At 42.6% G+C, this 24,045-nt stretch overlaps 1 protein-coding gene across 7 annotated transcripts in view; it reads left to right on the forward strand.

Moving 5' to 3' along the window:
* Nucleotides 1-1,331: 1,331 nt before the first annotated feature.
* The window catches only part of arvcfb (ARVCF delta catenin family member b), a 243,058-nt gene continuing 220,344 nt past the window's right edge, over nt 1,332-24,045 (forward strand). For 3 of the 7 annotated variants that reach the window (XM_028033129.1, XM_028033135.1, XM_028033134.1), the window contains exon 1: nt 1,332-1,717. The gene's annotated coding sequence lies outside the window, so the exon portion shown is untranslated. The remainder of the gene's footprint in view (nt 1,718-24,045) is intronic. The other 4 variants (XM_028033131.1, XM_028033132.1, XM_028033133.1 and 1 more) reach the window with 2 other exon arrangements.

The raw sequence follows: 24,045 nt of genomic DNA on the forward strand, positions 1-24,045 counted from the left end.
GCGGCTCCGCACCATTTACCCGTCTGCGTGGCAAGCGGCACGGCGAGCAGCGGGAGTTTTCGCTCCATTTGATTTTATCCGTAGCAAGCGGAGAAAGATGTACGTGCAATGACTGAGTAACCGATAGTTACATAGAAGGGATGATGTTCACATCAATATATTGCTTGGTATTTGTCAAAGTGAGCCTGCTTAACACCATTAATTCCAGATAGGGTATTAATGAGCATGTAAACTTGGTCGGGCTTTCCCCCCTATATTTTTCAATAAAATTATCAATATTTATTGACCTAATAATTGATTTGCCTCGCAGTCCGAGGTTGAGAGCAATAACTTTGCGATTCATTTCACCTTGAAACGCCTCCCTTCCGCCTAAATCACACACCGGTTGACGGAAAAGGATTAAGAACGACGCATTGGCTTCGTCGTCTTTTAGAAATGATACGTTAGTGCGTCCGCCATATTGTGAGTGTCAGGGTAACCCTATGGGAAACAACGAAAGGCATGGTTAGAGACTTTAATTAATAACTAATGTTTATGTCAAAAGCAATTTTTAACAGACAATATATTAACATATACAATTTACGAATGACGATACGAAGTGGGACAAGAAATAATAACAAAAATATTAGGGTGGAACAATTTTGTTGTTTTTATGCTAAATAAGCCTCTTTATTTTTCCTGTTATTTTATATTAAGTAGTATAATATGGAGAGGTAAGAAAAAAACCTGTATTATTATTATTATTATTATTATTATTATTATTATTATTATTATTATTATTATTATTATTATTATACTATCACATCCAGTAACTTAGAAAAAGTGTTTCAACAAGACATTGTCAAATTAAAAGTACATTTTGAAAATAACAACCTTTAAGCAGGTATTAAATATACTTGTCATTCAACTCACTTAAAAAAAGTTTTTCTCTTAATGGTCTGATGTAATATTCTAAGCTTATGTCGTGTTTTCATTAACTACAAGCGGACAATCACCATAATTAGTGGAAATAAAAGCTTGCAAACATCAGTCCGTGCGTAAGGGACCTGTATATTGTGTTTCACTTGTGAATTTACTACTGAAATAAATAAACTTTTCAATGTTGCAGCTTATTCAGTGGGACTATAGGTAAATAAGCTAAAAACAAACACGGGGTAATGATACTCATTAACAATTGTTTTGTGGAATTTAGAATAGTCGTTTAAAAATATATATTTTTGATACAGTTTTCGTACATGAAGTATTTACATCGGCGCGATGAGTAAATAGCAGATTTCCACTGCTGCACAAGCGGCGGCGGGGCGGAGACAAGACTCGCAGTGACCGGCAGCATCCAGCGCTTTTTGTTGATGACAGGGATAAAGCCTGCGCTCCTGCTTTTCACGTCAACGTCAACGTCGCAGTAGCTAATTCGCTATTAATAATGACCGCTTTGAATGCAACTTTGCAAGCAGTTGGATTACTTTAGTTGTTTTTTTTTCTCCCTATGTGCCACTCGACCGAAGAGACACACAAAGCTGGCAGGTCCGACCGGAGATTCTGGAGCTTGTAAAAAAAAAAAAAAAAAAAAAAAAAAAAAAGAGAGTAGTCTCTGCAGCAGCTAAGTTGCATGCAAAATAACGGCGTTCATCTGAGGCTCCGGTTCTGATCCGCTCCCTCACAGGGGGCAGAGTCACTTCGGCTTCGAGGACAACGATGACCAGGAGAAGAAACTGAGGTACAGTTGCAATACCGCTGCCCCCCCTTTTCTGTGCTGTGGCTGTAATGCCAAGTTTTTTTTTTTTTTTTTTTTGACTCGTGCCGTTGCTGTTCAGTAGGAGGTGGGTGTGACCAAAAAAAAAAATGTAAAATTAAATTAAATATCAGCCGTGTAGTAACGCAGTCAAATAGCACTGAGAAAGATGCACGCTTCCTTACGGAGGAATTAGTTCGTGAAGCGTAACGACGGCAAGGATCTGCTTTGTTTACAGTTCAAATGAGACTTGAGGCGGATATTAATGTTAATGAGGGGTTAGCTGCGCAAAATAGGCTGACGGATATATCTATTTATTATTATTACTATCACTATTATTATTATTGTCGTGCTATGGTCCTGAACGCGTCTTGCTCATGGATGCAGTGAATTGGACCGAGCGCCAGCCGCAACGAGCCGTCAATCATCTTTCTAGTAGTCCATTGTTTTGCTCCTGCTGTTAGTGACGGAGTTACCATGGAGAGTCTTCCGGTTTCCCCCCCTCCTGTAATCACCTTATTTGGAGAAGGGGCGGCCATAAAACAGTTTGACGGATGGGTTTCTGGTTTTAGTACGTAGTAAAACGCTGGATTGGGGGGGGGAACGTTTCAGAACAACCATCAGCAAAGACCTCAGACAAAGTTCTCATTAAAGTTTAATTGGCGCTGGTCAGCTTTTTCACACCCGATAGCCTCTAATAGCCTCAGGAGGCTGGAGGAGGCACTTACTGCTAGCGTGGACATCCACTTTGAAACTCGAGATTTGAGATATGTAGGTTTTGTTGTGGTTATTAGTTTCTTTTACGCCTCTTCTATATTGGCTACTCAGTAAATTAAAAGACACATTTGCCTACAGCCATTTTCAATATTCCTGAAATAATACATCCTGATAAAAAAATATTAGAAAATTATCAATTGACAGTTTATTATTATTATTATTATTATTATTTTTATTGCAAAGCCCACATCTGTTGTATTCATTCATAATTTCCCCTTTTTCGTCATCTTTCATTATGCTTTCACCACTCTGGGATCTTGGGCATCATTATCTGTGTCAGATGTGGATACACACAGCAGCAAGATTAAATAGGTTCGTTATATTGTTAGCATGTAAAACATGAATTCCTGATGCCTGGGTCATTGTTGTCTGTATTACATTGCAAGCAGTGCTTTGGGATATTAATATTGTGTTATGTTAACTGATATCACAATATTATGTGATACATTGTGAAGCTCTGAGTGCACAATTCAAGGCAACTTGTGACGCTTGTCTACTGGCTGTACAGTGTCAACAATCTGTGTATTTTTTTAGCTGCTTCTGAAGATTTGTTTCATCGTACTTAAATATTATTAAAATAATGCATTCGAAATATTTGCAATTTGCAAAAAAGTTTTTTTTAATAGTTTTAAATCAATGGCCTGCAGTGAAGGTAAATACATTTAATTTTGTGCTTTTTGCATGTTAGTGTGGACTTGAACTGTAAAGGTTTGTGGAGATACCTAAGGAACACCAATAACAGGTTGTGAAAGCAGTACGAAAATGAGAAATTAGAGGAAATTAGAACAGAGGCAACCCAAGATTTTTTTTTTTCATTTATTCATTTCAATCCCTCTAGTTGTTGTTATAGTCCAGAGGTTATTACCCAGCATCTATAGGCTCATGCCTTAGAAAGTATCGATCTCTTATTTGTCAGTCTGCCTCTTGAAATTAAATTACATGTGGGCAACATTGAAATTTTAACAGGATGCATTTTGTGCTCATTTGCAGTCAGAGAGCAAATTGTTCTCAGCATAAAGTATTTTCAGATCACTTTCTGAACACGACCAGAATCGATAACTGACGAAAAGTGAGCAAAGCTCTGCTAAAGCGGAGGACTAGACATGAATACTAACGTTAAAATATATACATAATACTCGCTGGATCTTTCACAAATGCACAATGTGATGAATATCTTCCTTTTTCCAGTCAGTGTTCAGTGCAGGTTAGCTAGCTGGGATGAGGACCTATTCATTTTGTTTATTACATCCAACTTCTCTTTCCTTCTCTATTATGAAATGTTAAATGTGGATGCGCCGCGAATTCTTTGATAGAAGTAGTAGGTTTTAATCCAACAGAAAAATAAGGAATCGCATCATCCCTAGGCATGCATCAGAGCAACAACACATAATATTTATCTCATTTTGTATTAAACTCAAAACAATTACACTAACCTACATGGTGTTAGTTGTTTAAAAAAACCATAAGAGAAAATAAGAAAATCCAGAATTTTCAAAATTTGATTTACCAATATAAGGGAGAACTAGTTCGAACTCGGACTAAGCTAACTGAGAGACTTGTATTGTAAATATCACCAAAACATTGGGGTATTTCTACTATACACACATGGAGTCCTCAGGGGAAATGCAATGCGTAACACTTTGGTGTGTGCGTTAGAGTGGTGGAAGACCTACAGTGTATCTCATAAATGTAATCAATGCCACCCTGTGTATCTCAATGTAAATATGTTTCAGACAGTATGCCACGCATACTGTCTACAGAGACAGTATGCTCTGCAGACAGAACATTTTTCTCTTAATTGTATTAGCCCTGCACCCGTCTCAGTGTAGTTGCATGGTTAGTGTAGCATTTCATATCCAAATGTGAATCATATTTTAGGAGCAACTGCAGTGCGATGTATTTATTCTGTTGTCTTTATGCTTCTTAATGACTGCAGCATTTATGAGTGGAGCATGTGTGTATTGAGACTGAAGCAAGGTACTTTTAAATTTGTCCTCTGATTCACACAGACCATTTATTAAAGGGACAGTATTATGTATTTATAGTGCACTTTCACGTAACTGTGCTAACTTCATTTGTTATAAAAATTATGTATATATCAAGCATGACTGTAAAAGAATGTGACGTTGCAATCTAAAGCCTTGAGATTGGGCCTCTGTCTCTTTAAGAAACTTCAGCTCTTTCTGAAACTCCGCCTTCAGGAGGTCATCAAAACATGGCTCCTCTATTAACCATTTAACAGTGTTTATATCGGCTTTTCACTGTGAAGTAGTGAAAAGCTCCTGTAATGAGCTCAGCTGATGTGCAGTTCCACCAGGTGTTTGCTAATTGGTCCTGGCTAGTCTGAAGGAGCTGAGTGGGGGAGAGCTGCTCTGCAAGGTCGACGCTTGGAAACTACAGTTCAGAGGTGGAGCTTCGTCCTCGAAGGCGGAGCTAGGCTCCTACTGGCCCTTTAAACAAACAAACAAAAAAAATAACAGTACAAAATGCAAATATATTGTCTGACAGGTTACGTTTATGACCGATATGCGCGTGTGAAAGCTGAAGTGTCTGTGATTCAGAGGTTCCTTGGCTGTGATGGATTGTGCATGAGAAGTGCGTTCCGGTGGCTGGGAGCTGACAGAAGCGGCTTGCAATAGCAAGCGGTTTGGGGTAAAGCCAGTCCAGTCAATGGTTCTTTGTAGAGGAAGCACCTGCAGCGCTCTGCCTTCTGCTCCTGAAGTGATTAACATTCACCTCCAAACTCCACGCTCTCCCCTCTCTCCAGCCCCTAAGCCCTCCCATCCTGACTCTGCTCTGTTGACTTGGCACCTGCACGGCATCACCGGTTCTGGAAAGCCCATAACTCACGTCTTTGTCTAGATAGTCAAGGCAATGTGACAGAAAAACTGTGTTCAGGTGTCCATTAAATTCTTTTCCCCCTCTTCTTTTTTTGTTCAAGTCAAGTTTTTATACCTGTTCATTTACCCAACTAATTGTTTTATTGGTTTAATTAGGAACTGGATCGGATTAGTGTGCTTTCGTTTTAACGGTGTCTCCACAAAAAGGCGCCTGCTGGGTTAAAATGCATTTGTAGGACCTAAGGAACAGATTTCTTGTTGTTCTCTGTGAATAAGCAAAAAATAATTAGCGAAAATCCAACAATTGTGGAGATTTAGAGAACCTTGTTTTTTTTTCTCGAAAGTATATTTGAACCAGTAAACAAAGTGTGAACTAAAACGCGTAACCTTTATTTGGGTGAATCTTTTTCTGCATGTTTTGGTTCAGAATTATGACTTTAGTCACAAGAACAGGGAGTAAAGTAAGTTTGGTGCTGATCCCAGTTGTAGGAATCTTTGGCAGGAGCAATGATTTAAGGAAAAAGTTAAATATTTGAACTATTATAGTATGTTCCGGTTAGCCCTCTCATGATAAGAAATTTGGGCGGATTATAAATTGTCCCAGAAATTACTCTGATGAACAATAATATTGTTATTTTGAGAGCATTTTTGGGTGACATAACGCTAATGGCATAATAGTGCAAGAACACATTCTCGAAGATCAATAATTTTTCAATTGAAATTTGACAAAGGAACTGGAAGACATTTTTAATTTCCAAATAAATAAACAAAATGACAGAAACACCAAACAAAGCAAATTATGAAGTCTCAGTAAACAAAACTGACCAAAGAGCGTGTGAGTTAGCTGTTGCCACCCACCTTGCTTAGCTAGCTGTGAGAGGTTGAGCAGCTAAAGGCATTCCTCTGCCTAGATTTCCCAGAATGCTGTGCGGTTCTGATTTGGAGTTCAGTGATTGTTCTGTATGTTGAATATTGAATATTCTATGAGATTGAAAGTGAAATTAAACCGATGTTAACCTCAGAACTGCATGAGAATTCCTCCTTAATTCCAACATGGACCAGTTGCATTACTGTTAGGCTATGCTCAGATGCTGCTATTGTGAGTCATATTCTCAGCGGGATTAATTCTTTCTATTTATTTATTTGTTTTTTGCTCAGTGAGTGGTTGTGTCCTTAAATTGCAGGGTCAGAGCGGACAGCCCCCTTTCTGTCACACACAAGTACGCACAGTGCGCCCACACACGCACACACACACACACACACACACACATACACACACAAACGCAGTGACGTTTGTTTCAAAATTGGTTTTAAATCAGATTTTCTCAGCATCATTCCCCCTGCCCAGTTGTTGGGACCTCCGTCTGCGTTGTTATTAGAGCATCAAGAGGCCCGAGCTTTGTAACATGCTGACTCGCTGATAATCCACTCCCCTTTTCTTACGCCGTCCCCCGTGTCAGGGCTCTGCATTAACAGATAGCGCTGATTGAATTCCTCTCCTGACTATTCCCAAACCTCGCCTGCCTCCTCACCCCCTTCCTTGGTGGATTGAAAAAAAGCTTTAAATCTCCATTAAATCTTAAAAAAACAAACAAAACCCAGTAAGATTCGCAAACACATGCTGACTCTGAATATTCTTTTTGAGTGAGTAATAATTGGATATTTTTTTTCTTCAGTTCGCTTCCAAATGAGATTTCGTTCAACAGAAAATAGTTGTCTGTCTACTGTTAGCTCTCCATAGATGCTGTAGTTTACCTCCCTGCTGCACTCCCCAGCTTTGGGTCTCTGTGTCACTGACGGATTAGCCCCACCCGCTACGTTCTGGTGTGCCTTGATTATGTCCAGGGATAAGAGCCGCTTAATTGTAATCGCTGGAGCTGCCCAGAGCACTGTAAACAGTGGAGCACAGATCAGCTCAGGGTGCACACTGAAGCACCACATGAAGGGAAGAAAGACAATTTAAAAAAAAGAAAAAAGAAAAGCAACACTCCTGCTCACACAGCCAAATATTTTGAAGAAGATGATTGAATTACATCCCACATCCAGTGGGATGTAATTCTTGCATGCAATTTTCAGTTACTGACAAAATGACATGATGCAGTTTGATTTCTTGAATTACCCAATTAGCTGACTCTGCGGTCTCAGCACTGTGTCTGCATTTGCATTGCAGGTACCCAAGCTGCAATTTCATTTGAATATCTTAGATAGTATATGTTATTTATTGATTGATTGTGGAACTGTGACCCAATTTCATTGTGCTTGTGTACACTGTACGAAAATGTACAACGACAATAGAAACTTTACATTACCCCCCTCCCCCCCAAAAAATCAATGGATAGTCAGATTCTTCATTTTTCTACAGAAATCTTTGCATTTAGGTGAATCTGCAAATGGGCTAGGGTCCATTGTAAATTGATTGATTGACTGACTGATTAATTGATTGATCCTCCTCTTTGCAAGTCATCGAATGTCAGGCAATTGCCATTTATCATCATGTGCCATAAAATATCTATTTATCATCACTTCATAGCCTTCTGAGTGGCCATCAGGTTAAATTGTGAAGTACCTAAAGATTCCCTACAGAAACAATGTTAGTCATCCTGATCCAGCATTTTACTCTGAGGTATTTTGCCTCAAAAGGTCAAACGAAAGGCTCATTAATTTTGTGCTACTTGTGCAGATTGTGTAACTTCATGAGTAGGTGACCTATTGTGCCTGAAAAAAACAAACAGAAAAAAACATGGATTGTAGAGAAAAAGTAATGGTGTTGTCTTGTGCTGGTTATCTTTAATCAGAGCCTAAGACATGCTCCTTTCCATCACTGCTCTTCTTTACTGTTATTCTGTGACCTCCTCTGGTTAGCCACGTAACTGATGCAACAATCCTAGAGCAAGTTTTTAATAGACACTGCACCAAGCCTCTCATCTTCCACAAACCGTTTCCTCTGATCCCCAGCAACAACTCCCTTTTGTATCTTTCGGTTTCCTAATTTTTGGATTCTTTTTAATTCAAAAGTTGAAGAAGTCCTCGGATCCTTGAAGTGGCTGCTACCTTTCTTGCTGATAATTTGTGGCTTTGTTTCTATTGGATTTCTGAAGCTTCAAAGTGTGAAATGAAGTTGGCACATCATCAAATGGTTTTCCGCTGTCAGGGAGAAGGGTGGGGTGGGGTGGGGAGTAGGCATAAAGCGTCTGGCTGGTACGTACAATTTGTCTGGTGTAATCGGTAATTGTTTGGAAGAGAAAAACGGAGAAAATTCACTGGGAGAGGAGAGTATTTTTATATTTCTCTGTGGCAGTGAGATTCTCTAGTCAGTCTCCAGAGGTCCATGCCTTCTGACCCCATCAAGAAGAAGTGTAATATGATGTCTTTGCTGTTTGTGTTTCTCTCATTTCCAAAGGAATCCGCATTTGTTTTTCCTCTTGACTTAGTCGACTCGATTTTAAAGACCTCCTTCGTTCTCTAGGTTTTGATATTAAGTCTGCCTTTCGTTTCAAAATCTCTTCTATCATCTGTGGCGCAGGCAGCTTCTGTTTAGAGATACTAAGATCTCTGCTTCTGAGTGGTTATCAGAAGGCAACCACAGCTGCTGGTGTTTTACCGTAAATTAGAGGTGTTGTTGTTGTTTTTCTTTTACAGTGTACATGTTCATAGCAACATAATAAAACTAGAAAATGAACTGAACCTACATAGTGGCTCAAGCTTCAGACTCAGGTTCGAGTCTGATTTAAGTCAGAAAACCAAGACTTTAGACATCATGCCTGACCTGTAAAGTTTGGACTTAGACTTGTTATGTGAGACTTGAATTGTAGTTAAACAACATCATTATTTACTTGTTGTATCAATCCATCAATCAATCAGTCAGTCAGGTTTAGCACATTTCAGCAACAAAGAAGCTTGCACAAACCAGGGAGGGAAAAAAAGTCATACAAACATTATACAGTCATCAGTTTGTGAAACCAGTAACAAACATTACACTTTGTCGACTGCCACCATTAAAATCATCCTTACAGGTCAAATATAATGGCCAATGTTCCATTAATTATGGTTCAAAGGCGACTCTAAACAGGTGGGGTTTTGTTCTTGATTTGAAAGAACTCAGTGTTTCGGATGTTTTGCTGATTTCTGGAGGTTTGTTCCAGATTTGTGGCACATAGAAGCTGAATGCTACTTCTCCGCGTTTGGTTCCGGTTCTGGGGATTCAGAACCATACCAGACAACCTATAATCAGTTTGCAATTGCCTTATGTAGCTCACTCACCGAGCACAACAATCAGAAAATTCAATGTGTTTTCGGACTTACAACCGGAACGCTGTTAAGCTAAAGTTGTCCCAAGATTCCAACAAAAGTAAAACAATGGCAAAGCTTTAGAATGGACAAACTATTGCTTTCAACAAGCAGAAATGTATAGTTGATTGTTTTTCCGTTTGTAGAAGTTTAAAATAATGTCACAATTATTGGATGCCACCATGTTTTGTTGACTTCCCTGATGCTCGACGAAACAGTTGAGGAGACTGAAGTGCTCCCAAAATAGACCTCGTCGCATCAGGAAACAATAAGGTCTCCTGCTGAATTAAATAAAAATGCAAAACAAAAATGGCATCATTAGTGAAACCATTCATCTGCATTGGCGCTTTTCAAGATAATGAAATCGCGCAAATGATATGTGATGCTGACAGGGATGACTCATCTGAAGCCACAGGTAGGGCAAAAATGGAAATCTCAGCAGCCTGTTTATTTCAGCTTTCTAAATGAGCAAAGATGAAAAGAAGACACAAAATCTGTTAACGGGATAAAAATACTGTGTTGTGTCTCGAAGAGCAGGAAATATTTACAATTAAATCACGTATTTTATAATGACGCCGAGACGCAGGCCGGCCAAACATTTAGTGACTGGAATGAAATGTCAAAAGTAAAAAAAATAAAAATAAAAATTCCCTCTAGGTATGAATGTGTTCGGATTCAGGATGTCGAACCTAATTAGAGAAACTGAAGGTCTTTCTCTTTGCTTCATTGATGTTTGCTCTCCTGCTGCGCCGTTCATCTTTCCCGGACCTTCACAGGAGGCGCAATTTGGGCGAGAAAGGTGGCAGAGTGCATCAGTCATTTCCGAGGCTTTAGGTGAGAAAATCATAGCAAATAGCCTAATAAATTCGACTTTAAGGGATTAATGAGATCAGTCTTTCTCAATGTTTTGACTGTTTTCTTAGTTTAATGACCTATGAGGATAGCATTCAAAGAAATACTTGTTTTAATTTGAATTTGGTTACAACAGGCATACAGCTGTTAGTTTAACTTTGCATAAAGTGCTTCTTATGAACCAAAACCTGTCTGTCAGCACAGACTTAGTTTATGCCTGTTTTTACTCATTATTTTTGGATGATGTTGATGCAAATGGACAGCCCCGTTCTCACCAAGCCCGATGTGTCTCCTCAAGATTCCAATCATAATCCACTCCTTTATTTGGTGTCAGACCTTTTTGATCTTTTTGCAAACAAACCTGGTCAACATATGAAACTGCCGCATACGATTGCAGCCGGTGTGTAGAGCTGTGGTCGTCAACCATTTTTGGGCTAGCGCGCCCCCTATGTATCCACTATTCAGGTCCCATATCTCCCTGCCACATCAAATAAGATATAGGCTGCATTCACCGAAAATTATTTTATCAAAATCTTTGCACATCTCTGAATTGTTAGTTTCCCAGGGGACAGAAAAAGCCGCGTGAACAGAAAGTTTTGCAGGCGTAAGAAAAACACGAGCATCATTCAACTTAAACTTGGGCGGCCTAACAGCAGCAAATCAGAACGGCTAAAAATTTCTACTCAAATTTTGATTGTAACAGCAGCCATTTTGTTCATGTTCTGATCCATTTTCTTATACCATAATTGCTAAGTCTTGCAAAAATAAAACAAACAAAAAAACATCCAAACAAAAGGAAAAAACAGTGATTTGCATAACAACACCAATTCGAACTACTTGTCAAAACCTGTGCTCCGCAACATTAAACATGGATACAAGCGCAGCTGTATCGGTCAGCTTCTTGTGATGCAGCTTCGTGCTGCATTCAGGAGATCAAGATGTCAGAGTATCATCTGCTAAATTTCACCCACATGACATCAACTGCGTAAACCAGCGCTCTAAATGGAAAAACACAAGTACTGGTCCTCCTCTAAATGTCACACAAATATGGGACAGAAACATGGGTGATATTTTTATATACACTCGTTTATTTATTTATAGGTCAGTAGTTTTACTGCACAGAAATGACAAAAGTTCTTAATCAAATCCACACAAGCCAAACTGAAGGTGTCATGGAGTCACACCAGGGGAACTACAGTGAAATGAATCTAACATTAAGGAATAACTAGACTTTAGAAGCATAATTAAACTAGACTAAGAAAGAATAAACTAGAACCACTGAGCTGAACTAAAGTAAAAAAAGAAGAAAAAACCCACTGATTTAATAAAAATAAGAAAGTAAGTAACACAGAAAAAAACAAACCCCAAAACAACTCAAACAGACCAAGATCCTGGCAAAAAATATTGAAAAACCCCCCACATCAAATATGATCATATATCAAATCTAACGCGCGTGATTAACGCTTCCTTCCGCATTGTGGTCAAGCAGCGTCGCGGCACCTAATTTATGCAGGGGGTCATGTGAGACGGTCTCATGAAGAGGCCTGTCAAACGAAGACAGGAAGATGTTTTTCTTCCGTACTTAAGAGCTGGCAGTGGGAATAAAGGGACACTGTCGCGACATGAATGTGCTGAAGCAGGTGCCAGCTCATTCATCAATGCCAGGCTTTATGCGTGGGACGGTTTTTGATGAGCAGGGCTTGCGCTGCAGAGGTCCTCTGTGGACTCTGAAAGCCAGGAGCTCTGCCCAGCTGGGACAGGGCGACGGTGGACGCCGCTTGCTTTTCCTGCCTCCTACTGCAAAATGTTCTTGGCAAGAAGTTCCCAGACCACGATAATGAAGCGTAACCCATCTCACTCTGAGAGATTCTGGTGACTGGAACTCAGCCGGTTTCAGTCTTTGAGAGGGTAATATAGAATCGGAGCCCATCTCCAGTCCTTGAGCGACCTCTGTTTTTTGCGTCGACCTCTTGTATACTGAGCTCTGTGCTTCATGTGCTGTCCAATTTTTCGTGATTGTGATTAAATCAATTCCTGCTGCTGCACAGCTTTGCGGCATAGAGGGCAGCGCTGCAGTGGTTATGAAGAGTTTTTTTGTTTTGTTATTTTGTTTGGGTTTTTTTAGCCACTGACTGACATCTACTGCAGTAGATTTTTGCAAACACGGATGTAGGTAATTACTCCAAGGACTCCCGGCGCCTCGTTTGTAGAATAATTGAAGCTCAGTCGGCATTAGAATCCACATAATCCTGTTAAACTTGACTGCTGATGAACAAAAAAACAAAGACAACCTTAGCCTTCTTTTTCTCCATCCCTTCTTTGACAAGTGTGTTGCTGAGTAAATTCAAATGCATGTCCTTGGTTGTTGCTATGGTATCTGTGCAAACTCCCCTTCATTTTATGTGCCTTAAACACTGTAATCCTCTTATTCTGGTAGTTGCCCCACTTCAAAAGCTCACTTCCAGCAGGCCCCGTCTGAGCTGCTGCTGCTGCTGCAAGTTGGCGCTCCGTTTGTGCCAAGGTGCTGCCTGAGTTACTTCTGCTTGGGACTTCACTGCATTCCCAACCAGAGGTCACCATGGAAACCTGCAAGCGCCTTAACAGGATGAAGTGGTGCGAATTGATACATGTAATGCAGGTGTCCGGGTTCGTGCATGTGTAAAATTGCAAGCCCGATATTAGTGCTAGTCCCGTGCATGTGGTTCCCGCTGGGTAAATGATGAGTGATTTCACAGCTTCAGTTCTACACAAGGAAGTAAAGAGAGAGAGATGAACAGATAGGGAAAAGGCTTAGCAATACTGGAGCGAGGGTTGATTTAATCTTTTGCCTGTTTCTTGTGTATAAGTCTGAAAACTTTTTCACTGGGAGAAAAGTGTTTCAACTTGTGTGGAAATCGTAATAACATATGTCTGTGACATTTATTTATTGTTATTTTGATAAAGAATGGACACAGGGCAACGTTTTGCAGTACAATTTGCTAATTGTGGGTGAGCTAACCGTTATTAGCAGTACAAGTCAGTGAAACATTTTTTTTTCACGGTTCTAAAAATTACTTATGGCACTACGATAACTGTCTGTTGTGCCAATAAATAGTTTAAATTTGCAACTTTTACAATGTTTTATTTTTTTACTACAGGCACAAAAACTCAGGCCTGCTCTGTGATCGCTAACTTTTCCAACTGGGATTCTGACTTTAGGAAACATTCTTGTTAAGAACTTAAAAGAGACCCTTTTTTTAGTATAAATACCATGTATCAAAAGACAAAAACATGAGGTGTGTTCATTGTAGCACAGTTCAAAATCACATCCAGCTATTACATGAAATCAGGTCAGTGGATTAATGCAGTGGTCCCCAACCACTGGGCCGCGGACCGGTACCGGGCCGCGCAAGAAATAATTAACTACTTCCGGATCTTTTATTTTGAAAATCCTAAACCGGATTTTACCGGTTACGTCTTGCGTGTCAAGTGTCAAAATTGAGCCAACTTGCAGCAGAATGAGTAACAAAACAACATCGGAGTACTGCGCGCGCATCCCCCCCCACCGAACAACTGCATCGGACTCGATACTTACTTTTTTAAAGTAAATATAAATGTTGCTGGAAATATTAGACATTTTTGTCACAATGTACTTAAGTAGTATGCCATTGGAAACTGAAATAAGTTAGCCAGCCTATCTGTTTGAGTTGCCAACCTACAGTCTGTGTTTTTACAAGCATTGTGCTGATAAAAGCAGCTTTAGTAAGAGGATTGGGTGGCACATCTTTACCTCCCATTATCAGGACATTCTTAAATAGTTGCATTCAAAACCCAGTGATTTGCATAACAACAACAAAAAAAGTTGCAAAAAAAAAAAAAAAAAAATCATCCACCAATCAAACCCCGCCTTCTCAATTTAAATTGGCCAATCACCTTAGCCTTCCAGAGTAGGGGAAAAAGAGGGAACCAAGTTAGTTTTTTCACATACAGAATGTAAACTCTAAGAATTATTGATCAAAAATAAAATATCAGGCCAACAGCTCACGTACGCAAATGAACAATTTTCAAGTCGTTTTATTCTTTTAATTACGTTTTGTTTCAACCAATCAAACTCCAGCTTTTACCACCGTGCTTTCTATAAAACAACTGGGTTGGAGGCGGGCATCCTCTTTAGAAGGGACTCAAGATGGCTGCCACAAAGGGCACACCCACAAGGTAACAAACATTTCATCAGGATGTCGACACAGAATGTTCATTTACACACTAGAAGTAAAAAAAAAAAGAAGGAAGAAAGATTAGAGAAAAACATAGTGCTTCCTGACAGCATGTTTGTATTTTGATAATTTATCAGTTTAGGATAAATATGCAAGCAAAAACACATTATTTATTTTGTTTTTTATTTCATGGGCCAATTTTGAGTATTTCTTAATTATTTATCAATAACACTATTTATTTATTTATTTATTTATTTATTTTTTAACATTTCCATGTTCTCTCCAGTTCCTTTCACTTATTGTTTGAGATGTCTTGCCATAAAGGTTAATTTCTTTTTATTTAGTTTCTTAGTTTATTCTTGTTTTCTTCCTTGTACATTTATGTTTATTTCTCTTGGGTTAACGACCTTTTCCCTTTATGTTTTGAAGTTTCTTAAGTCTTCATACACCTTTCCTCAGTTTGCCAGTTTGCTTTTCTTCACAGCTGGTCCCCATTAGCTGATTATCCTCTGCCTGCATTCTGCCTCAGCATTCTGCCCCATTTGCCTCTGATTAGCTCATCTGGTTCTGTTGCCATTTCTCGCCCCTGCCTCCGAATTGTAGTTGTACTGTTGCATGGTCCTACAATATCTGTAGGTTTTTATTTGCTCTGTGGTTTTATCTGTTCTCCTCCATGGGCTGCCACCTTATCGTGGTGGAGGGGTTTGAGTGCCCCAATGATCCTAGGAGCTATGCTGTCTGGGGCTTCATGCCCCTGGTAGGGTCACCCAAGGCAGACAGGTCCTAGGTGAGGGACCAGACAAAGTGCAGCCCGAAGACCCCAATGATGAAGGAAAACCTTGGACTTGGTGTTCCCTCGCCCGGACGCGGGTCACCGGGGCCCCACTCTGGAGCCAGGCCTGGAGGGGGGGCACGATGGCGAGCGTCTGGTGGCCGGGCTTTTACCCATGGAGCCCGGCCGGGCTCAGCCCGAAGAGGAAACATGGGCCCCCCCTCCCATGGGCCCACCACCCGTGGGAGGGGCCAAAGGGGTCGGGTGCACTGTGTGATGGGTGGCGGCCAAGGGAGGGGACCCTGGCGGTCCGATCCTCGGTTGCAGAAACTGGCTCTTGGGACGTGGAATGTCACCTCTCTGGTGGGGAAGGAGCCGGAGCTAGTGCGTGAGGTCGAGAGGTTCCGGCTAGAAATAGTCGGTCTCACCTCGACGCATGGCTCTGGTTCTGGAACCAGTCTCCTTGAGAGGGGCTGGACATACTTCCACTCTGGAGTTGCCCAGGGAGAGAGACGTCGGGCAGGAGTGGGCATACTTGTTGCTCCCCATCTCGGCGCCTGTACGTTGGGGTTTACCCCGGTGAACGAGAGGGTAGCATCCCTCCGCCTACGGGTGGGGGGACGGGTTCTGACTGTCGTTTGTGCTTACGGGCCGAACGACAGTTCAGATTACCCACCCTTTTTGGAGTCCTTAGAGGGGGTACTGGAGAGTGCTCCTCCTGGGGACTCCCTTGTTCTGCTGGGGGACTTCAACGCTCACGTGGGCAACGACAGTGAGACCTGGAGGGGCGTGGTTGGGAGGAACGGCCCACCCGACCTGAACTCGAGCGGTGTTCTGTTGCTGGACTTCTGTGCTCGCCATGGATTGTCCATAACGAACACCATGTTCAAGCATAAGGGTGTCCATATGTGCACTTGGCACCAGGACACCCTAGGCCGCAGTTCGATGATCGACTTTGTCATCGTTTCATCGGATCTGCGGCCGTATGTCTTGGACACTCGGGTGAAGAGAGGTGCGGAGCTGTCCACTGACCACTACCTGGTGGTGAGTTGGCTCCGGTGGTGGGGGCGAAAGCCGGTCAGACCTGGCAGGCCCAAACGTGTTGTGAGGGTCTGCTGGGAACGTCTGGCGGAATCCCCTGTGAGACGGAGCTTTAACTCCCATCTCCGGCAAAACTTCGAACACGTCCCGGGGGAGGTGGGGGACATGGAGTCTGAGTGGACCGTGTTCCGTGCCTCCATTGTCGAGGCGGCCGATCGGAGCTGTGGCCGCAAGGTTGTCGGTGCCTGTCGCGGCGGCAACCCTCGAACCCGTTGGTGGACACCTTCGGTGAGGGATGCCGTCAGGCTGAAGAAGGAGTCCTATCGAGCCTTTTTGGCCTGTGGGACTCCGGAAGCAGCTGATGGGTACCGGCGGGCGAAGCGGCGTGCGGCTCGGGCGGTTGCTGAGGCAAAAACCCGGGTGTGGGAGGAGTTTGGAGAGGCCATGGAGAAAGACTTCCGCACGGCTTCGAGGCGATTCTGGTCCACCATCCGGCGTCTCAGGGGGGGGAAGCGGTGCAGCACCAACACTGTTTATAGTGGGGATGGTGTGCTGCTGACCTCTACTCGGGACGTTGTGGGCCGGTGGGCAGAGTACTTCGAAGACCTCCTCAATCCCACCAACATGCCTTCCACTGAGGAAGCAGAGCCTGGGGACTCTGGGTTGGGCTCTCCAATCTCTGGGGGCGAGGTCGCCGAGGTGGTTAAAAAGCTCCTCGGTGGCAAGGCCCCGGGGGTGGATGAGATCCGCCCGGAGTTCCTTAAGGCTCTGGATGTTGTAGGGTTGTGTTGGTTGACGCGACTCTGCAATATCGCATGGACATCGGGGGCAGTTCCCCTGGATTGGCAGACTGGGGTGGTGGTCCCCCTGTTCAAAAAGGGGGACCGGAGGGTGTGCTCCAATTATAGAGGGGTCACACTCTTAAGCCTCCCTGGCAAGGTCTATTCAGGGGTCCTGGAGAGGAGGGTCCGTCGGATAGTCGAACCTCGGATTCAGGAAGAGCAGTGTGGTTTTCGTCCTGGTCGTGGAACACTGGACCAGCTCTACACCCTCAGCAGGGTCCTGGAGGGTGCATGGGAGTTCGCCCAACCAGTCTACATGTGTTTTGTGGACTTGGAGAAGGCGTTCGACCGCGTCCCTCGGGGAGCCCTGTGGGGGGTTCTCCGGGAGTATGGGGTACCGGGCCCTTTGATACGGGCTGTCAGGTCCCTGTATGACCGGTGTCAGAGTCTGGTCCGCATTGCCGGCAGTAAGTCGGGCTCGTTTCCGGTGAGAGTTGGACTCCGCCAGGGCTGCCCTTTGTCACCGATTCTGTTCATCACTTTCATGGACAGAATTTCTAGGCGCAGCCAAGGTGTTGAGGGGATCCGATTTGGTGGCCTTAGGATCTCATCTCTGCTTTTCGCAGACGATGTGGTCCTTTTGGCTTCATCAGATCGTGATCTGCAGCTCTCGCTGGATCGGTTCGCAGCCGAGTGTGAAGCGGCCGGGATGGGGATCAGTGCCTCCAAATCCGAGGCCATGGTCTTGAGCCGGAAAAGGGTAGAGTGCCTTCTCCGGGTCAGGGGGGGTGTCCTGCCCCAAGTGGAGGAGTTTAAGTATCTCGGGATCTTGTTCACGAATGGGGGAAGAAGGGACCGGGAGATCGACAGGCGGATTGGCGCAGCGTCTGCTGTCAAGCGGGCGCTGTACCGGTCCGTCGTGGTGAAGAGAGAGCTGAGCCAAAAAGCGAAGCTCTCGATTTACCGGTCGATCTACGTTCCCACCCTCATCTATGGTCATGAGCTTTGGGTCATGACCGAAAGAACGAGATCGCGGATACAAGCGGCCGAAATGGGTTTTCTCCGTAGGGTGGCTGGGCTCTCCCTTAGAGATAGGGTGAGAAGCTCAGTCATCCGGGAGGGACTCAGAGTAGAGCCGCTGCTCCTTCACATCGAGAGGAGCCAGTTGAGGTGGCTTGGGCATCTGGTCAGGATGCCTCCTGGACGCCTCCCTGGTGAGGTGTTCCGGGCACGTCCCACCGGGAGGAGGCCCCGGGGAAGACCCAGGACACGCTGGAGGGACTATGTCTCTCGGCTGGCCTGGGAACGCCTCGGGATTCCCCCGGAGGAGCTGGAAGAAGTGGCTGGGGAGAGGGAAGTCTGGGCCTCCCTTCTGAAGCTGCTACCCCCGTGACCCGACCTCGGATAAGCGGAAGAAGATGGATGGATGGATGGATGGATGGTTTTATCTGTTTATACTTGTGTAGCCTTTTGCTGCTTCTGCCTTTCTGAGCCGCTGTTAGTAGATTTTTACGTCGCTGCGTTGATAAAGGAAGGAGACTGAGAGACAGGTCTGTGTGGGGATGGGAAGGAAGGACTCCCAGAAGGAGTTGGGGGGGGAACAGACTCTCATCCCAGGAAGTGATTCCTCTGTGCTCCTTTTTCGAAGGACGAAATCGACGTCCTCCGGGACCCGGTTTGTCCCAAAGCATTTTGCAGTGGAGGGCTCTCTTGAGGGATTGTCAGACTTGGCTTATTGGTTGACAAAGCTGCACTAGCTTCACGCTAGCAGTATGTTTGCAGTGTTTGGCTGCCTTAATTGAAATTTCTGGTAGCGATGCTTATCTAATTGTGAGTCTTGCTTGCTGGTTTTTCATATCAGATTTTTTTTTTAAACAATCTATAAGAAGCACATGGAGTCTTTGTAGTCTTGTCACTGAAAGCAGGAAGCACCGAGACAGCTTGCAGATTGGCTGGTAAGATGTCTGAGTTACCAGAATAACATCTAAAGATAAGTTTAAGCATGTCTTTCTTGATATTGTCATTCCTTAAGCATGTCAAACATTTTTACTTGATTGCTTGTTATAGACATAGAAAATTAACAAAAAGTTATGAAGGATATCAAATCATAAGTAAAGTAGTAATCAATATTGACTTGATGAATTGTGAAACAAAATATCACTCAGATGATGTACAATTTCCAAATTTTTTACCCCAGTCAGCCCTTCTGACTATTGCCTTTTGCTTATCTGAGTTTGCGTCATGGAAAGACATCCGTCGTTCCAGTAACATCCTTCAGCTCACTTTGGGTCAGGAATGATTTGGCAGTCATTTAAAAAAAATAGGAATGATTGATAAGTTCATGTATTGTAGTAATTGAATTCACAAAGTGAAACATGTTAAATAAATGCAGACCAAGGTATTCCAGGCTTGTGTGTGTATATATATATATATATATGGGCTTAATGAAAAGCATGTGTAGGTTGTTGTTTTCAAAAGGTACATTTGATCTTGTAAATGAGCTTTACCAGATATATTCTGATTCAATTGACTGTATATAGTTTGGGTCACTGTCCCCTCCGAGTAAGACATGCCAAGAAAATTTCGTACTCCTGGCATTATGATTAGACACTCAGGGTGCATTCACACCAGCCCATGTTAGTCCACTTTAATCTGTTTGCCTAGAAAGTGCAGTTTGTTTGGAGAGGTGTGAATGTGCAATCAAACTCTGATGTAGACCAAAAAAAGCGAACTCTGGCCCGGACTCGGTTCGATTAAAGTGAACTCTGGTGCAATTCGAATGTAGATGCAAGTGGACCGGAGACCGCTCCAAAAGCAGGGAGTGGGCTTTAGCACACGGCATTCTGGGTAAATGGAACCTAAACAAATGTGAGGGTCTAGCACTAGCAGGAAAATGGCAAAGATAAATTTTACAACCACTAAAATCTATCTCTGTTCCCTTTTTGTTTAGATTAGTCAGTAATCTGTAACCACTGTGAACTGCAAAGAGTAGAACTGGGTTGTGGAACCAGAGTAACGCGGTATGATGCAAAAGGTGGCTGCGCACAGACTAGAGGCACCGCATGATGCAACAGTTTCAATCTGATCTGAGAAATGCATTGGACAAAAGACAAGGTGATCAGTAATGTTTGTGGAATTATAATCTGAAAGGGGTGTAGGACTCACCCCAAATCAGCCCACCTGCTTCTTTGTTTTTCATTTTGTATCTCACTGGCTACTTTTGAGTGTCATTCCTGTCTTGATTTCCTCTCCAGGTCACTCTTTAAAGTGTAACAAAACTTTGCATTATACTTCTCCCCCTTACTCTTGTCACGCTTCCTCAACAACAACATTTTTCTCAGCTTTAATCCAATGTTTCCGACCTTTTCTGGACTTTGCTGAGTCAAGAAATTAAACGGCTATACCACAGTCGACTTTGGGGATTGTATTAATTCAAGCTCCTGTGACATTCAACTAATCAAGCACCAACTCCACTGTATTCCCATTAAACTGTTTGCATTATGTAAAAGGCAAACATTCCTTTAAATACCTTGATTAGTTGGGTACCTCACAGATGAGCAGTCTTAGACGGCCAAAAAAGAAATCCAAGAAATTCAAATGTCAGCTTGAGATCTGATCAGGAACATCAAAAAGAATAATAATCCTCTATCCTATTTGTTTCCTTTATTGCCTTGCTATGAATAAAGTTTGTTTACCGGGTGTTGTAGATTAAGCTAACTGCTCCACATTACGGCGCTGCCAACTGTTTGTGCGGAGAAAAGCTTAGGGCTGTGTCTGCTCGAAATGTTCTTGGCAAGAATAGTTCCATCTTGTAATTGCCTCAAATAATCTCCAGTCCCAATAAAACGCTGGATGTTAATGTGTGTGTTTTTTTTTTGTGTGAGTTTAGTTTTTTTCTCTGTCTGTGCCGAGCGGCCCACGTATAAGCAACGCTGATTCAGAAGGATATTGCTGAAATCGTTTGACAGCAGGGGAGTGCAGTTCGACTCGGCTTCCGAATGCCGCGCCGTCCTCTCGCAGGGCCGCGCCGTGTAGCTGCTGCTGCTGGGTCCGCAATCTGCATTCAGCTGTTTGGGAGATGATATGAACATTCGGAGCTGTTCTCTTGCAAACACAGCAGTGCATTCTCTTCTGATGATGCCATTTGCTACAAGACGCTCGTAGAGAGCAACTTTTACGCGTGTTGTGTTGAAAGCAATGGCCCGTGTTCTTTGTGGAATCACCGCCGTAGCCAGGCTTTTAACATGTTCCAGTTTGGTAATGAAAGCAACCCCACCACCCCTCCCCTTTGTAACCTCTTTCTTCCTGTTTCCTCATAATCTGCTCTTTTGGGTTTCAGCCTATGGCGTCTTAAAGCTCTCTCTCTCCAACAGCTGGTGAGTGCACGCTGGTTGGCGTGCGCGTGTGTGTGTTTTAATTCGGTCCTTGCATCCCTCTGAATGAATCCCACACGGCTCGCTGCTTCTAGCCACTACAAGTGTTTTTGATCCCTGTGTGTTTTTTTCCAAGCCAGCAAAGACGCACTGTTTGCGAGGGATCCTTTGCATGCCAACCTCCGTGCAGACTTCTTCAGATTCTATGCACACTGAGCTCATCAGCATTGTTCAGTCCATGACAGAGAAAATATTCAGTTGCTTTGAAACTCTTAAAGCTGAAGGAAATCTGTGTTTTTTTTTTTTCTCACTTTGAACCTTTTTGCAGATGTGATTTTTTTTTTTTGCAATTGCCTGAAGCTCAGCTTACATCATTGGAAGAACATTTTAAATTCATATGCAGTCAAGTGGTAGCAATTCTGTTTGTTGGAATAAATATCAACAGCACGCAGTGGGGTGCACAATATTGTTATTTTATTTTTATGCATGTTGGGTGTTGTGGAAAAAAACTACCAAGGACTGTTGGATGAAATCACTCGGACAGGTTTATTCATATATTGTGCACAATACAGAGAGCTTATAAGACAGTCAATAATAAAGAAGTTCTGAATGAAAAGCTCCCCCAGGCAGAGTCGATACAAGTTTTATGCCAAGGTAAGGAATCCAAAACATGGGAAAGACAGTCTGGTTCTGATGCAGCAAAAGCGACTTCCAACCTCGTGTGTGTGCGTGTGTGTGTGTGTGTGTGTAGCCCAAACAGGTTCTTTTGGTGAGAGTTCACAAGCATGTAATATAACATGATCAGCAGATGTTAACTTGTAATACTTTTCCACCACAGGAGATCAGTTCACCAAATATAAGCAGTTATTTGTTTGTACATGACAGTTATGCTGGATGATAATTTGTCCCAGAAATTAATGCGATAAATGATAATTATAGAATATACTTTATTGATCCTCAATGGGAAGTGGCTTAGTAGTTGACAAACTACTCAACTAATAAGCACATTTGTGTTAATGTGTTGAACATTAGTACAAATATAACCATAAGCGATAAAAATGTTATAATATATATGCACCTAAGTGAGATGTAAGCACATTGTCTTTGAGACAGTTTAACAAATCTAATGATGCAAGTTTGCCTTCTTAAAGACTAATAAACTTTAGTTTTGTACAGAAATTGGAACTGGAAGATATTTTAAATATACAAAATAAAACACGATAAATAAAAATGGCTTGGGGGGGAAACACAATCACAAGCATAAATAAAATGGATTATGAAGTTTCTATTAAAAACTTGCCCACATCATTTTAATTACGCGATTGTTTATTGCGACAGGGTTAGAAGTGAGTACGAACCAGATTAGCGTTTCCAAGGCCATCATGTTCCATAAAAGACCAAGGTTAAAGGCTCAAAGGGATAAAACACAGGAACTTTGCTGTAACATGTTGAGGCTTCCTAGTGACTACTGAAGTTCACTCACCAGGTCAGTCTGTCCCTTCGGCAATTTAATGGGGGAAAAAAAAATCCAACGGGAGGTACCAATTGGCGTCCAACGACAGATGGGGACTTTTGTACCCCCCGAAAAGAAAGAGTATAAAATGTTCTAACCTGCAAAAATGTGAATAGTGAAATGGTGACCAGCAAGTCTCTGCGCTTTAGTGATCGCTACTCTTAATGGCATAAATGTTATTGTAACTCATACAAGTTTCTTCCTTGAATGTTTCCCCATCTACATTTTTCTTAGTTTTTTTTGAGATGGCTGTCATTTCCTCTGAGAAAACAACTTCTTGGTTAAATTAAAAATAAAATTCAATCTATCTCTGCCCATTGTATGAATACTGTCTGTGTGGACCGTATTTAAAAATGAACAAAATCAAGGTGTCCTGCTGATTCTTGGCTAACAGTTTGAGTCACGGGTACATGTAGGCCATTCCACTTGTTCAAACCCCAGAGTTCAGCTTTCACACGGAACCGGGCAGCTGTTTCTGTCGAGCCCTGAGACGCAGTCATCTGCTCTCTTTCTGAGATGCACTGCAGCTGAGAAATCTCTGGAGATTTCTTGTCACCTCACATTTGCAATTAATAGTCTGCGATGTGTGATGCTCAGCCAAAATTAAAAAGTGCACATGACCTGCGTTTCACCTTGCAGTTCGGCAAAAGCCTGCAGACCTATTAACAGGAGAGCGACGGTTCCACTATACTCTCCTCTTTTTATTATTATTTTTGTCTCTTTCATCCGGGTTCTTTGCTGGAAGCAATGCAGACTTCCCTGCGCATAAACGCGCTGCAGAGCTTGAGCATGAAAGTCAATATGAAGTTGTAATTTTGCAGTCCTGAGCAAACAATATACCTCTATTCATCCTTTTCCTGTTAGAAATTGTTGCAGTGTAAAG

The sequence above is a fragment of the Xiphophorus couchianus genome, chromosome 12 (genome assembly GCF_001444195.1).
Source record: "Xiphophorus couchianus chromosome 12, X_couchianus-1.0, whole genome shotgun sequence".
In the NCBI taxonomy this organism is placed as follows: domain Eukaryota; kingdom Metazoa; phylum Chordata; class Actinopteri; order Cyprinodontiformes; family Poeciliidae; genus Xiphophorus; species Xiphophorus couchianus.